General features: G+C 34.8%; 2 pseudogenes; both read right to left on the bottom strand.

Annotated features, from left to right (window-relative positions):
- Positions 1-5,890: 5,890 nt before the first annotated feature.
- On the bottom strand, positions 5,891-6,812 carry LOC143393931 (olfactory receptor 4N5-like; annotated as a pseudogene).
- A 6,073-nt stretch (positions 6,813-12,885) lies between these two features.
- On the bottom strand, positions 12,886-14,332 carry LOC143394697 (aldo-keto reductase family 1 member B10 pseudogene; annotated as a pseudogene).
- Between the last annotated feature and the right edge of the window lie 3,355 nt (positions 14,333-17,687).

Below are 17,687 nucleotides of genomic sequence, written 5' to 3'. Positions count from 1 at the left end.
TTATTAAAAGAAAAACAAACAATAACACAAAAATATAGATGCACTGTTTGTACAGTGCCATGAAAGTTATTTTCCCCTTTGGATCGTTGTTTCTTCTAAATTATTTTCACAAAGGCTTATTTGAACTTAAGATTTTTGAGGATGAATTAAATCAAAGACATTGTGCCAATGACTGAGGCGGACTCAGCTAAGTGAATTAAAAAAAAAAAAAGACTTACATTTAATTAGGTCAGGAGTTGATCTACTTTAAGCCATAAAGTACAAAGCCTCCCCTTTCCCTTGATGTAGGTCTGCAGTGAAATTCCTATTAGAGGCCTGTGAATTATTTCTAGAACTTTTCTTGTGTGTATCATGACCTTATAACCAGAGCCAATAATGATTATTAAGAAAGAAAATTAGATACATGGGATTTTTTTTTTTTGGTAAATTTTAACCTGTAAGTCACACGATTTAAATGTAAAAATACAGTGTGTCTCTAGCTAACCACACAAAGCATGCAATTACATACCCTTCCCTTGCATAGTTAGCGTTAAGAGAAGTATCTTATCAGAAGTGTTCCATATATCAACCATTATATTTCACTCCATCTTCCAGAGTTATGTAAAAATTAAATGAGCAGAATTTGAAAGTGGAAATGTCTGATTATTCTCACTGGCCACCAGGACTTTTTGATTGTGCTTGCACTCTTGCAGTAAGACTATCAGGTGCAGTTATTTCCTCTGGACAGTCAATATTTCTAGGAAGTATTAAATAATATACTTGCAGGAGCACATGAACCTCCAAACTATTGGTTGTTTTCCAGTTGAATTAGTGTTTAAATATTTACCCATTTTAGACTGTTTCTTAGAGATGTTAGATTTTCTCTTATGTCATTCCTCTTAAATTCTAATGAATATAACAATAGTATCATTTGTGGTAACATGTTGTGACTTTCTAAGCTATGGATCAAGCATTTTATGCTGGCAGTCTTGTTATATATCCACTTTAAAAAATTATTGCATGCCTTAAAGAGAGTAGGTAAGGATTCTTATATCATGTGATAATGTAAAACCATTCAATCTGATCAACATGGGCAAACAATTTAAAAACAACATCTCTTTTTTAAAGATGACTTATTTAGCTAGGAGTATTGAATTAATTTCTTAGCACCCAATATAAGATGTATTTTTAATATTTTTTCAATTTGAAACAAAGTCAAATTTATTTCCATTTACTTAGCTCTTTTCAAAACCCTCATTCTTTTAGAAATTTGGCATTTGTATTTATTATTTAGGTACACATTCAATTTGTAACTTCAAATTAGTGTCACATATATAGTTTAAAGGAAGGGTAATGTGTAAGGGTCAGGACACCTACCAGGTTGCACTTGGACTTTGGAAGTAACAACTTTATGAAATCCTGAAATGCTTAGTCTTCATCATCCAGTGAACTTGTCTGCTCTGGATTGAAAAGAGTACAGTATTTAAAAGTATCCATTGGTAAGGGACATAGAGGAGAAAACAAATTTGATAGTTATTAGATCCCTCAGAGACTAGTGGTAAAAATACACTGGGGGTTTTTAAAATATCCTTTTGCCATTACAGAAAATGTGATTATTTTTGTGGTGAGAACACTTTAAATACAGTCAGTAAGAAAATTTTAAGATGATAATATAAATTTTAAACTATGGTCTCCTTATGTATAATAAACTTTTTAAATTTATTCCTCGTTTATAACAAAATTTTGTGCTCTTTAATTAATCTTCATCTCAGCCTCTGGTAACCACCTTTCTACTCTGTATTTCTATTTGGTTGACTTTTTGGTTCCACATATAAGTAAGATCACATGATATTTGTCTTGGTGTGCCTGACTTACCACATTTAACATGATGACTTCCAGGTTCATCCATGTTGTAACAAATGACAAGATTTCACCCATTTAAATTCTAAATATTATTTCACTGTGCATATATACCCACATTTCTTTATTCATTTGTTGATAGACACTTATGTTGATTCTGTATCTTGGTTATTGTGAATAGTGCCAAATAAGTAAGGGAGGGCAGAAAAATCTTCAGATATTGTTCTTTGGATACATAGTCAGTAGATAGGTAACTGGACTATGTGTAGCTCTATTTTGAATTTTTAGAAAACCCCCATATTTTTTTCCCATTTAGGTTTACTAATTTACATTCCCTCAGTATTTTCCATTAATAGTGAATAAGAGTCCCCTTTACTCCATGTTACTCACATCTTTTTGATAGCAGCCTTTGTAACAGGTGTGAGGAGACATCTCATTTGAGTGTATCCTGATGACTAATGATAAATCAGAATTTTCATATACATTGGCTATTATTTTTATCCTTCTTTTGAGAAATTTCTACTCAGATATATTGCCAATTTTTGAACTATTTTTTTCTTAACATTGAGTTGTTTGAGATTTTTAGATATTTTATCAGATGTGTATGTGTTGCCAATATTTTCTCAGACTCTGGAATGTTTTCTTACTTGAAATCTTTGCTTTGCAGAATCTTTCAATTTGGCTCAATCCTTTCTATTTCTGTTTTTTTTTTTCTGTTTGTTTTCCTGTGGTCATATTCAAAAAAATATTGGACAGAATGATATCATAGCATTTTCTTTATTTTTGTGTTCTAGAAGTTTTAAAGGTTCAGATATTGCCTCTGATTTTGTGTATCTCTGAAAAACATATTGTACAAAAAAGAACATAGACTTACAGAAGTTCATGAGACTGTAAAGACAGTGCCTCACTATTTAAATATTTCTTGATTAATGAGTGTTTAACTACTTACCCATTTTTTGACTGTTTTCATAGGAAGATTAAATTTTCTCATCTGTAGCTCCTCTTAAGTTCTAATGATTGTAATGAGATCATCAATATTTTATAGTGGTAACATTCTGTGATTTTCTGAAGTATTTTATCCTTATAGTCTTATTATTTATCTATCTTTAAAAAAAATGGTAGCCTAAAAGAAACATTTATATGTATTATATAACATTACAATTAATTTTTAATGTTTATTAATAAATGACAATAATTTAGGAAATAATGCAACATATCTTTCTACACATCTCGGGTCTCAAAATTTTCATCAAACAATCAATACATTATTTTTTTATCTTGCTTCTTTAAAAAAAAAAAAGACTTCTGTTTTAAAATGACCTCACTGCCACCAGCATCACTCCTGCTTGAACGAAGCTTAACTAACACAAGCATTGGTCCCTAAGGCATATCACAGACTCCTTGTATTTTGAAACATTCTTAGCACTCTGATGGGGGCCCTTTACACAGCACAATCACCAACAATAACTGTAAATACATGGAAAACAGTGTGGTGAACAGACTGTGAAAAGGACACTTGTTACAGGAAAAGAGCTGAAAGAAAACTCAGAGTCACTTTGTGCCACCTTAGCTGGGAGTGCACACACAGGGTGATTCAAGGATTTTTGTTTTGTTTCTGCTGTTCTCTGCATGTCCTCAAATCAGTCCAAAAGCATAACAGATGTTGACTTGGGGTTTCAGATAAATTTCCTGAGTAGGCAAATAAACAAATATGGAACCCATGAACAACAAAAAACAACTGTATTCATTTTATTTCAAACTTTCCTTTTATTTCAACTTTTTTCTACCTATTTTTTAAGTATGTGAAAGCATTCATGCTTGAAGTTTAGCAATTCCAGATTTTAAATGAAGCTTTTAATGTTTATTTTTTGTAGTATATTTACTTTTCTATCTGTTTTTTCTTATTTCAGACACTTTCTTTCTTCTTTCTAGCTGTTTTCAGGCAAAACAATCCTTTTTCAAAACTTGTCCTGAATTTTACAGTTAGAAGACTTCTTATTAGTATTTTACAGGATTTCATAAAGATTAAACATATATCCAGGGATTCTACTTGAAGTATTATTTTGACCAAATATTTTAATATATTAGAATCATAGAACACTTAAATTCCTTGTTTATTGTTTCTTTCATTGTTCATGACTCTTGTCATGTGTACATACAGACACACAATATGTATAATATGTATATATTACATATATGCTATATGTATGTACTGTACATATGTATATAAAACCTTTAAAATACACTACTGTTTGTACTGTCAATAGTCAGTCTATACTTACTTACGTGTATCAACTTGACAATTAACATATGCTTTATTCTTTCATTTAATTTATTGTTTCCTTTCAGGATTAGGGTCTCTTTACTGAAGAACTACTCCTAATACTGATTTAGTACAAATTTTCAGAAAACAGTTTTTCTGTCCAAAAAATGTCTTTCTCTTAACTTAAACAGTTTTCTTTATCTAATAACAATTATATGACTTGTTTTGTCGTCTTTCAGCAATTTCAAGGTATCATTGTACTCTGATTTCCATGTTTGTTTTTTGGGGGAAAGCTGTCCTTACTGTTCATCCTTTCAAGTCAATATGTGCTTCCTTCTATCAGCGGCTTCTAAGAGTCTCTGTATCATTGACTTTTATCTGCTTTACATTCATGTGTTTGGGTCTTCTTTCTCAAAACTTTATTCTGCTTATGGACCAAAGACTTGTGGTCCATGTGGTCCATGGTGATGCCCTTTATCACTTTGTAGAAGTTCTCTATAAATATTGCATCTTTCCCATTTTCTCTTTTCCCCACACTACTTGGATGTCAACTATACATTGTAGGATATTTCCATTATATCTTACATATTTCTAATACCCTTTCCTTACTTTCCTTTTTATCCAATTTGAATTTCATTTGAAATTTTTTATTCACTTTATTTCTAGCTAACTTTTTTGTAGTTTCCTGTGTTTAATCAATTTTAAAGTCGTGATGAAAACACACACACACACACACACACACACACACACACACACACATATATATATATATATATATATATATAAAACTTGATTCCAAGTTCATAGGCTGCTTTTACCACCCATTCAACTATGTCAAATATAGGATACCTGGTATTTCCCTCATCCAAGCAAACAAATAAACAAAGAAATTGAAGTGGTTTAGTCATCTATAACTAAATAAAGATCAACACACCAAATAGCCAACATAATTACATTCAGGATGAAATCATTTCAAGGGAACTCAAATTCCTCTCCAAGATTAACAACAACAGTGAGGGAAATCACAACACTTTTCAAATTTAGGAAAAAAATAACTAATTAAGGCTCTAATAAAATTACTTACCAGTATGATTTTTTTCTACTTAATGAAATTTTATTTCCCATATTCCTCCAGAGTCTTGAGGCTTTTTCCTTAAGGCAAGTAGAAAATATTAATACTCTCCAGTTTAATGCCTTTTATGACCTCATTTGAGGTTTAAATGGCGTGAACTTCTTTCCATTGCTTGAAATACTTCAGGAGAATTTTACCTGCCAAACTCTTTTCTTTTCCATTCTTGCCACTTTCAAATGCTTCAACTACACTAAGCTACATTGTTCTTGTGGTCTTCAAATGTACCAAACAGATAAAATTGTGGATCCTTTTATTAGTCATCCTTTCTGCCTAGAATATCTCAGGTAATTGTGTGGTTACTTTTCCAGATCATCTTATATCAGCTGAAACCCAAGAACCAGCTGGTTTGTGTCAGAATACCTTACTGACAATCAAAAGCAAGGTATTTAGCACCTCCCCAGTCAATCTAGAGTGTAGCACTGCTGTTGACATTTTTTTTCTGATTTAAAAGTTTCACCTGTATTTATTCACTTGAATATATCCTAGGACACCTGGATGTTGTTTATCTCCTTCATATGCCACACAGCCTGAAAACTGAAAGTGATTGGTAACAGTATGCTTACCTAATGACTCATTTGTTCAGTGCATAAAGAAATAATTTATTTCATTTTGATTGGACTTTCTCTGCTGTTGATTTACTCATGTTTCTACTCTATTTAGAACACTCTGTTCTGACATAACAGCTTTATCATGGAGGCTTTCACTTCCTGGTTGCGAAGAGTATACATTACAGGGTTCAGCAAAGGAAAAATGACTGTATGAAAGAGAGCAACCACTTTGTCAGCTGGGAAAGCCCTGAAGGGGCGGGTGTAGATAAAAATGGCAGGTCCAAACATGAGGAACAAAATGATGATGTGGGTGGTGCAAGTGGAGATAGCCTTGCTCTTCCCTTGTGAGGAGTGTCCCTTTACTCTGCAGAGGATGACAGCATAGGAGGCCAGAAGGCCCAGGAAGCACAGCAGGGTGAGCAGGCCACTGTTGGAGACCATCAGGAGCTCCACCACAAAGGTGTCAGTGCAGGCCAGCTTGATGACCTGTGGCACATCACAGAAGAAGTTGTCCAGCTGGTTTGGGCCACAGAAGGGCAAGTGCAGGATAAGGGCCACTTTCACAGTGGAGTGAGCAAAACCACTACAGAGCCAACAGCAATGCATAGCAGACCCTGGGGTTCATGACTGTTGCATAGTGTAGAGGCCGACATATGGTGATGTAGTGGTCAAAGGCCATGACAACAAGGAGGAACATCTCCCCTACACCAAGGAAGTGCAAGAAAAACAGCTGGGTGATGCAGCCTCTGTAGGAGATCACCTTCTTCTCAGAGAGGAAGTCCACCAGCATCCTGGGAGACACAATGAAGGAGTAGGAGGCATCCAGGAAGGCCAAGTTGCCCAGGAAGAAGTAGAGGGGGGCTGCCAGTCCAGGATCTGATTTTATGGTCAAAATTATAAGAAAATTTCCAGGGAGAATTACAACGTAGAAAAGTGAGACTAGCACAAAGAGCAGGATTTGAGAATCTTGAGATTGGGTCAAACCATGGAGGATGAATTCTGTCACCACTGTGCTGTTTCCAGTGTCCATGACTTCCTAATCTGGAGAATCACAAAAAGCAAATTGTTACCTGCTGCAGTCTGGCTGGGCAAAAATAACCGGGGGGGGGGGGTGACAAGCAACTTGTGAAGGTTGAAACAGCAGGAGCCTCTTTCTTATGGGACAGCAGAGGTATATACACTTAACTAATTACACACAGCTTAACTTAATTAACATCATCTAGATACAACAGTCAGTTTTTAAGGAATCCTCATCATCTTAATGACTCCATGGCATTGCTTCACAAATCACTGCTCCTGGCAAAGTGCCGGTAGCATCTTGACTTGGTTGTGGTCCTCAACAGTTACCTGTTATGATCAACCTTTTTCTGCTCAATAGATCCTCTCCTAGTAAAAAAAAAAAATATTTGCTGCATCCCAAATTAGCATAGCTGAAAGCAACTTATGCCCCATAATTCCTGTGAACCCTGAGTTTACCCTTCTTTCATTCTACTCATTCCTTACCAGACTCAGGTCTTCTAACTACACTTTCATTCCTATTTAACCACGTGTTTCTATATAACTGTGCTTCTGTAGGACTCAAAGCTACTTTGCTTACAATGTCTTAGGAATTTACTCACTAACACACAACATAAATTTTAGCAAGATTCTCTGTTTTGGGTTATTGATGACTAATCATTGTTGTTAATGGTAATTCACTATTTCTAATTGTCAGAATATGGGCAAAGTGTGGGTCCCTTCTCCTTATTGACCCATAACAAAATGTTTTTTTCAAGTCCTACAGAAGCCCAAGTCCTTGCTTGTTAACTTTCTGTTTGTTTTCTGAATTGCAATGATAATTCTGATGTCATGCTCTGCATAGATAGCCTTATGAATTCTCAATCTAAACTGGTCATCAGGCTCTTAAAACAAGATCTGTACCTTTGACCTGACTTAGAAGTATTACCCTGGTTATATACATGACCAGGTGCCGATCCTGTTTAGGCACTATATCCTGTTCTTAAATTCTAATTAGTAGCCCTTTATTCACTTACCATATACCTAAAATCTGGTTCTCCGAATGTCAGAATGGTAGCCAAATGATATTCTTCTCACAGATATTTTTAATAATACAAAAAGTAATTTCACTATCCTAAGTAATATAATTAAAGCAGAGTGCATTGGTATTGGCCATATACAACATATAATATACTCATTTAAGAGATAATTAAATTAAAGTTAATTGCAGTTAATTTGCAATGTATTGCCTTCTTTGGTCTCATTAGCAAGTGATTAAATGAGTGTGTATACCTCTGTCAAAACTGATTAGGACAGTATTGGTGTTTCATTAACTGACACTATTTCATCAAGGCATTAAATGATAAATCATGTCTTTGTTTGACTTAATAATTCCCATTTTAGACAGGTGAGGTGGTGCATTCCTGTAATCCTAATAGCTCAGAAGACTGAGACAGGACAATTGTGAGTTCACAGCCATCTAGACATTGTGAGGCACTAAGCAACTCAGTGAGACCCTGTCTCTAACTAATACACAAAATAGTGCTGGGGATGTCAATCAGTGGTTGAGTGCCCCTAAGTTCAATTCCAGTACCAAAAAAGAAGTCACCTTTTCTGTCTAAAGCTTTGTCTAAACAACAGTTAAAATCATGTTGGAGAAATTGAGAAATAATATTTAGTCTGTATACTAGTCTCTAAAGTAGGAACTATTCATTCTGGGTTGGACGTTCACAAGGTAATCTTTTGGAGTGCTGAAATCAGTGGAATTTCTCTCTTTTACTACAGATGTTTTTAAAAATCATGTATTTGTGTTAGTCTAATATAAAAACATTTAACAAATACATAATTAATACTTTGAGACTACATAGTTCACAGTTGTAGTGGATTATATGGAAGAGAAATGACTACTGATTAGAACAAATTACTGCAATGTGAAATATACAGATGTTGGTTTGATTTTTAGTTACATGTAATACTTTTTAAAAGTGCTATGAAATACACAAATACAATTTGTCCCCCAAAAAAAAAAGAAAAGAAAAGAAGAACAGTAAACTGTTGATTGATACATGATACAATAGGAAGGAACCTGAATAAGACTATTCTGTATGAAAGAAGAAGACAACACAAAACAGTTGTGTAAAATATCCAGACAAGGAAACTGTTAGAGGCTGAAAGGTAGAGTGGAAATTTACATAATGTACATGAGGATATATTTATCCTGATGAAAAGGTTTTAGAGTCATATCATGATAATTTCTGCACAGTAGCTGTGCAAGAATGTTATAATATTATAGAATAAGTAGTAAAAATACAGGAGCACATATTTGATGAACACACAAACACATAGTCCCACATGCATTAGCAAACATACTGAGTCTAAGAGATCTGAAATATAACAAAATGTCTTTGATGTCCTTAGAAGTATGGTATATTTCTACACGTACATAACATACTGTGGTAAATTTCACTTCCTAGTACCTGTCCTTTCCCTGTACTCATCCCTCTGATCATCTTCTTCTCTACTAGTCTGTCTTATTTTGTTGTGATACCTTTATCTCTTTGTTTTTTCTCTCCAGTATCCACATATGAGAGATAATATTTGACCCTTAATCTTGAGTCTGCATTATTTCACTCAACATTATACTCTCTAGTTCCATCCATTTTCCTTTAAATGACATAATTTTGTTCTTCTTTATAACTGAATAAAACTCTATGGTGTATATACACCATATTTTCTTCATCTGTTCATATGTTGATGGATATCTAGGCTGGTTCCATAACTTGGCTATTTTGATTGTGCTGCTACAAGGATAGGATTACATGTATCTGTGTAATATTTGACAATTTGTTATCAGCAGTGATAATAGAATGTCAGATGTTAATCAGGCATAATGAAAGCAGTAAGCCTAGACAGGTTATTTTAGATATGTAACTCATATCTGGGATAAGAAGTCATAGATCTTATCTAGGAAGTTAATTAGTGGTCCTGAATCAATAATAAATATCATAGTATCTGCATATTTTTGGTGCAAAAGAGTAAGATGAAGAGAATACATTAGGTTTCTAATGAATTGTCAGAAATAACTAATTATGCTTATCTAAAGATCTTCATGGTGTCTTGGAGACCAATTCCTTTAGGTCTTTGTCCTCTCAAAAGGATAATCTATTGCACCTTTTGTATTGACAGTTATACTTTTTTTTCTAAAAATGTGCTTTGTTACATTCCATTTCTCAATTAAAAAAATTAAATAGAAGAAAATGTTTAATCACTCAAAATTATGCCTAGTTTTTCTTTTGTTTTAAATTCATTTTTTAGTTGTAGTTGGACACAGTGTCTTTATTTTAAATTTTTTTAAATGTGGTCCTGAGGATGGAACCCAGGGCCTCAACATGCTAGGTGAGCACTCTACTGCTGAGCTACAATTCCAGCCCTTCCTAGTTTTTCTTATACATGAAAAAGAACCATGGCATTATTCTGAACAACATTAAAACTAAAATAAGGAACTTTAATTTTACAAAGTAAATACAATATTCAGTCAAGTATTCTTTCATTCAAATGTTTGTCAAGTTCAGACAGAAAGGCAATAGGAGATGATGAAAAGTGAATAAAAGAGGTAAAGGAAGGAAGGTAATGTTTGTCGGGGCTTCTTTCCTATTAGAGTCAATGCTGCTAATAACTTTGAATATACATAAGTAATCTTGCATGAAAAATATATCTGTAGAGTAGATCCTCAGGAGTAAAAAAAGGTTAAATATATCAGTATCTGGAAAGAAAGCACAGAAAAATCAAATAAACAAAAATACATATGAAAATACAGGGCTATAGATGAAAAGAAAGTGTGATAATGCCCAAAGAGATGGGTGAACTCAGAAAGTCGTGGACAGACAGAGAGGAAGGGGCTGGAAATGAGAGGGAGGGGGAGCAGGGGAGTATCCTTGGAAAGACAAAGTCTTAATTTTGGATTTTTGTGGAGTTTTTATTTCCTTTTTTTATATAATTACAGACTTTCTTTGGCTGCCATTTCTCAGTGTATAACATAGTACATTAGAATTAGTTAAAAGTAGTATCTTAGAGCTTTACTAGTCCAAAATAATCTCTACCTCTGAGAAACTTTTTCATGTTAGGGAATTTTATAACATTATAAAGATATACTTTAGTGTGCATTCATGTGTAAGTTTTTAAAAATTACTTTTTAGAATTACTAATACTAATGATACACATTAGTGATACTTATTGTGGTATTTCTATACATGAATATACATTGACTATTGATCATGTCCATCTGCTTTTCTACCCTCTCCCCTCATCCTTCTGCTTTCTTCCCTTTGCCTCCTTATCAATCAATAATAATTTCTCTACTGTTTTCAGCTTTTTCTGCTCATGTTTTTACATGTGAGAGAAAGTATGCTCTACTTGTCTGTGTGCCTTGTTTTGTTTGTCATGCTGCTCACTTGTTCCCATTCATTTTACTACAAATGATAGGATGTCATTCTGCCTTATGGTGAATCACAATGCCTGGCATAAAGACCACATTGCCTTTATCCATTCAGCTGTTGATGGGCCCATAGAATGATTGCATGTCTTAACTATCATAAATAGTTTGTGAACAGTATTGATATAAATGTGGGTCTGCCAGTATCTCTTACTACATTTCTTAAGGATATATATACTAAGGATTTGAATAAATGGATCATATGGAAGTTCCATTTTTAGATTTTTGATAAAGCTCTATACTCACACACACACACATACATACACACACACGCTTTGTTACATTCCATTTCTCAATTAAGAAATTAAATAGAAGAAAATATTTAATCATTCAAAATTCTGCCTGGTTTAAATTCATTTTTTATTTGTAGTTGGACATGGTAACTTATTTTAAATATTTTTTAAATGTGGTGCTGAGGATCGAACCCAGGGCCTCACACATGCTATGTGAGCACTCTATATAATTTGTACCAGGGATTGAACTCAGGGTCACTTGATCACTTAATCATATTGCCAGCCCTATTTTGTATTGGATTTAGAGACAAGGCCTCACTGAGTTGCTTAGCATCTCGCTTTTGCTCAGGCTGGATTTGAACTCCTGATCCTCCTGCCTCAGGATCCTGAGCCTCAGGGATTTCAGGTGTGCACCACTGTACAAGGATTTTTTTCATATAATTATTTACTGGCTGTTTTTATTTCTTTTGGGAAGTGACTATGCATGTCATTTGCCTATTTTTAATTGAAATGCTGATTTTATTGATGTTTGTGTTCTTAATATGTTGTAGAAATTAATTCTCTGTCAGATACATTCTTGCCAAAGATTTACCCCCATCATTAAGTAGTCTCTTCAGTCTATTAATTATTCTCTTCATTGTGCTTCAGAAGCTTTTAAATTTGATGTAATCCCACTTGTCAATTAACCAGTACATAAAAATATAATATTGTACATATGAATGGAACACCAAGTAACATTTGATAGATGTATATGTTCTATAATGATTACATCAGGTGAAACATTTACCTCCTCAAACCTCATCTTTTCTGTGTGGAGAAAACTCAAAATCTTTTAGATGGGAGCTTTTTGCTGACTTTGCTCTTACGTCCACTTTGAGTGAAAACATTTAACCTTGACCTTTTGAATTTGGTTTATTTCTTTTTTTTTACCTTCATTATTTTTTTAATTCTTTTTATTTTTGCATCCTCAATGGTAGCAGAGACCCTGTTGTTTAACAAACATTTGTTCAGATCAAATAAGTGGAAGAAATAGGCATTTGCTCATCTGAGTCATACTTCCCTGTGATAAGTCTTTTCCTGGTTCAACATATGGATCTAAATAAAACCTTGCTTAGGGGAAGGGAGGAGGACTAGGAAAGAAGGTTCTGGGAAGGAGATTGAGCAACTAATGTTGCATGCATGGACGATTAGAGCATTCAAAAAATCCCATTATGTGCAATTATAATACACTAATAACTTTTAAAAAAAATTTGCCTAGATTCTGACAAGATCAAGCACAATATAATTTCATATAAATTTAGCTAAAATGGGCCTCAGGGAGAGCAAATTCCACTTCAGTGAAGAGAAAAAATCCATCAGGTGTCTCATCAGGAGATTCAGCTTCAGTAATCGGCAGTGAAGGGGTAGTCCTGCAAATTAGCCTGGTCAGCCAGGACACAGATCCTCAGGTTTCTGTTGAAGCTGAGTAAGGTCTCCATCTCCTCATCACTCAATCGGAAGTCAAAAACCTGAAAGTACTCGAGAATAAGTTCTGGGGTCACAGACTTGGGATTCACCACGCATTCCTCTGGATATGGAACCGGATCAGAACCTGGGCTGGGGATTTTTTATGCCTTGCAGGAATCTCCTTGATCTTAGGGTCCTCCAGTAGTGAAGGGTCTGCTGCTTTGGCCCCAGGTCTATCTGGAAAGCCCAGGGGGCTGTAGGCTGTGACCATGATGCCCTTAGAGTGGCAGTATTGGATCAGTTTCTCCTTGGTGAGGTATGGGTGACACTCCACCTGGTTAGTTACTGGTTCATATTTGAGTCCAGGCTTATTCAAGGTCTTTCCAATCTGGAAGTGGTTGAAGTTGGAAACACCAGGAGCTTTCACCAACCCCTCATCCACCAGCTCCTCCATGACCTCCCAGGCATCCAAGAATGTTTCTTTACTGATGAGGTTGTTGCCTTTATCATCTTTGGAGAATAAGTCCTTACCAGCCTGAAATCCCTGGGGCCAATGAATAAGGTAGACATCCAGATAGTCCAGTTTCAGATCTTTGAGGGTCTTCTGACAGGCTTCCTTCACAAGCTTCCTCTCAAAGAAGGTGCACCACAACTTTCTCACAATGAAGAGGTCCTCCCGCTTCACCACCTTCTCTTGGATCTTCTGAGTGGCCACTGAGGTTTCAGAGAGGTTTGTTATCTGGACAGAGAGAGCCAGGCATGGGTGAGTTCAAGGCATGGGCAAGAATCCAAACAAGTTTAGAAATCTTAGGAATTTATAGTAAAACAGAAATTAATTTTTCATGACTTTGTGATGAGATGGTTCCCAATCTTAAGATTGAATTAGGCTGGGTTCCTTATAAAACAAAATGTGTACATGTGTGTGTGTGAAGAACAAATGATCAGAACTATAAGTTGAAGGTCAGCATTAGTGTGGACACCTGCCTGTACATCTTATTTTTTTCTGAAATTTATCAGGTTTTAATTTATGTAAAATAAATGAACTATTCCTATGAATATAGTAAAACTGTAACAGGGGTTCACTTGATGATTTGACTCTATCCCTTGTTGCTTTGAAAGTTACATACTTTTTTTCTTTTTCCCAACCTTCTTCTCTCCTATCTTCTCCTGAGGAATGATGTCTTATTTGGCTCACGGTTCTGAAGTTGAGATGTTCAAGATCAGGCAGCTGCCTCTAGTGAGGTCCTTCTTGCTCTGTGGACTGTCTCCATGTGAGATAGAACAGGCTTTCTACCTTGGGTCTCTCTCCCTGTTATTACAATGCAGTCATGGAGGCCAAATCTCATGACCTGGTCTACCTACCTCCAAAAAGCCCCACTGCATAATACTATATAGCTTTGACAATTAATATCAGCCTGAGTTAAGGAGACTACAAATAAGCAGACCATCACTGACAGTTTCCCTAAATACGAAATCCTTGGGTCTGGTGTTATCCTCTAAAATTTGTCAAAGTGTTGCTTGAGTAACACTTCCATTTTATTTCTTTTTTTAAGAAATTTTATTAATTTTTTAGGTGTAGATGGACACAGCATAATGCCTTTATTTTTATGTGGTACTGAGGATCGAACCCGGGTCCCACCTGTGCTAGGCGAGCGCTCTAACACTGAGCCACAATCCCAGCCCGAACTTCCATTTTCAAAATGATAGATAATCATCTTCTGGAGCAATACATGGCTGACCAACTATATGCCTACCCAATTAAAACAGTAGAGCTTTCAAGTCTAATGAAGAACTTCTTTATTAGGGGCGATTATTTTGTAATTTATATATTTCACATTTTTAATTTTAGTAAAATGAGTTATTTTAGTTTGTAATTTAAGAAGTAATAGCTGCAGTTAATTTTAATAAATAAATCATTTCCATCTTTTCCAGATATATAGCAAACAGACTCTTTTACTCAGGAGAGAAAATGAGGCATAAATGGGACAAGTTGAATAGAATATTTTTGAAAAGTCAGAGAGTTTTTGATAGTGTAACAGAATGTGTGACTCAAAATCTTGTTTTGTGTAATAATAAATTACTAATGTTGAAAGGAGTTGATACCCAGGAGTTTGAAGAGGATGTAAGTGTGGGAAGCCATCTGTGATTTACATGAGGGTCTTCTCCAGGAATGGTGGCCAGGGAGATTTGGGTTTGGTATTGTGAACTATCCAACTACCCGTGGCCCTCCCAATAGATTGCCCAACGCACGTGACTTCTATCTCTGCTCCGCTAGGAAGTTCCTCCATAGTAGCTCAGGAGATGGGTGTAACCTGTTGGGAACTGGACAGCCTAACTTTAACCTTTTTTGATGAAGAACATTCTATGGAAGGCCTTTGCTGTTTCCTAATATAAATAAAGCAGGCCCGGGCTTCATTTTGTCATAATATAGAAGCTCCATCTGTATGATTGTGTTGCCCATCCTGCCCCCTCTTTTGAAATTACTTTCTGTGTTCTGTGATATTTTGCTGTTTTATTTCTCTTAGCTTTTATTTCTCACCCAGCCCATTCCACCAAGGGGAACCCAGTTTCCACCACCTGAGCTGGAAGAGGGCGAGATATAAATAGCAAAGAAACCCAGAAAGCCTAAATTCACATTGGTAAAGCTGAGGCAGACGCTGTAGGTTCAGCTGTGAATTTGGTGTTGGCTGGCTGAAGCAGAGGCAGCAATGAACATCAAAGCTCAGCTAGGAGGTTCTGTTCTACCTGTCTCTCCCACGCACCCGCCTTCTCTGAGCCCCACTATAGCATGTCCTCCAGTTCAAGTTAGCTCTATGCTTTCTGAAACTTTCTTTCTGCTTTAGTTCTTAAATTCTCATGTGATTTTGAAGTTAGCCATACTTCATTGTTTTACAATTATCCTTTGTTTGTTTTAAGATTCATAACATTATTTAGATATGTATTACCTATACTTCCTTCATTTTTTCTGTATTTATTTATTTTAGGTGGATGTTTGATCCTATGAAAAAGTGTATTGTTTTATCATTTCCCATTAAAGAAAACTATTCAAGATCTAAGAATTATAACTCAAAACCAGTCTTTAAGTTCTAAAATTTAAAGTCACCTTAGTACTGAAGAAGGAACCAGATAGATGATTGTAGGAGACATTTGAATCTGAAAGAAGTAGCCATGTCTACCGCCTTTCCACATTGGATCATGAGGTGCAACCTCTATTTTTAATGTAAAATCAGTACATCTTTAGATAAATTGAAACTCTGGTCTTGCTTTTGTTACCCATTCATCTTTGTTTATTTACAATGAAATTGTAATTATGTGTTTTAAACTATAATGAATTTGGTCTAAATCAAAATGAATGGTAATTGATTCAAGCCTTTGTGCCAGTAAAGACAAAGATTACATAAAAAATTAATTTATTGGTGCAATGAAATTAAGTTTGTTGCAAAGAAATAGCAAATTATTAAGTGAAATTAGCCAATCCCCCCACAAAAAAACAAATGCCAAATGTTTTCTCTGATATAAGGAAGCTGGAAGCTGACTCAGAGTGGGATAGGGTGGGGGCGCATGGGAGGAATAGATGAATTCTAGGTAGGGAAAAGGGGTGGGAGGGAAAGGGAGGAGGCCGGGAATTAGCAAGGATGGTGGAATGTGATGGTCACATTATTCAAAGTACATGTATGAAGACATGAATTTGGTGTCAACCTACTTTATATACAGAGATATGAAAAATTGTGGTATATATGTGTAATAAGAATTGTAATGCAAAAACAAAACAAAACAAAGTACATGTAAAAAGACATGAATTGAAGTGAACACACTTTATATTCAAAGATATGAAAAATTGTGCTCTATATGTGTAATAAGAATTGTAATGCATTCCGCTGTCCTGTATTTAAAAAAAAATAAAGAAATTAAATAAAAAAAGAAATTAAGAACGAGGGGATGTGACTTGGTGTAGAATAGAGTGTTTACCTGGCAAGCCTGAATCCCTAGGTTTAATGCCCAGCACGGGGCCGGGAGTGGGAGGGGAGGGGCAAATGAGGGAAATAAGGATGTTTATAATAATTTGATTGCAAGAGTGTGCTTTACTCCATTGTTTATTAGTTAACTAGATTAGGAAACATAACTACAATGAATTTTTCTCAACCATTAAAAATAATATGGAGAATATTTTAAAAAAAGAAAGAGAAATAGCAAATTAGAAAACACTATTAATTAAAATACATATGTGGTTTAAATTTAACACATAAGACACAGTTACATACAAATTACAAGTTAAGACAAAGGATGAAAATGAAAAACTACAAATAAATAACAAGATGTTCCCTAAGCCCAGCAAACCAGAATTCCATTCCCCTTTGCCTGCTTTGACCTTGGAGAATATAATGAGTCATTGACTATCATAATACAGAGTTGGCTAGAAAGTACCTCAGGGGAGATTTTTCAAAAGAGGTTATGATAATGAAATAAAAACACTGCTTTTTAATAATTAGTACTATATCTACCATGTGCCAATTTTTTTTGGCCTGTATATTGAAAAGATCTACCCTGAACATTTTAAACTATTTTAAACCAGTACTTTTTTTTTGTTTTGACATTCATATTTCCTGTTACTATATGAGAATTAATTTGCAGATATTAAGGTGCAAACTCTTACATGAAAAGATTAAATTTTTCCCTCATAAATGTACTTGAAATTATCACATTTATCAACTACCAAATATTTTTTCTCAAAGTTAAA

This window comes from Callospermophilus lateralis, chromosome 3, assembly GCF_048772815.1.
Source record: "Callospermophilus lateralis isolate mCalLat2 chromosome 3, mCalLat2.hap1, whole genome shotgun sequence".
NCBI lineage: Eukaryota > Metazoa > Chordata > Mammalia > Rodentia > Sciuridae > Callospermophilus > Callospermophilus lateralis.
The sequence above is the reverse complement of the archived record's forward strand: the minus strand, read 5'-3'. Positions and strand labels throughout refer to the sequence as shown.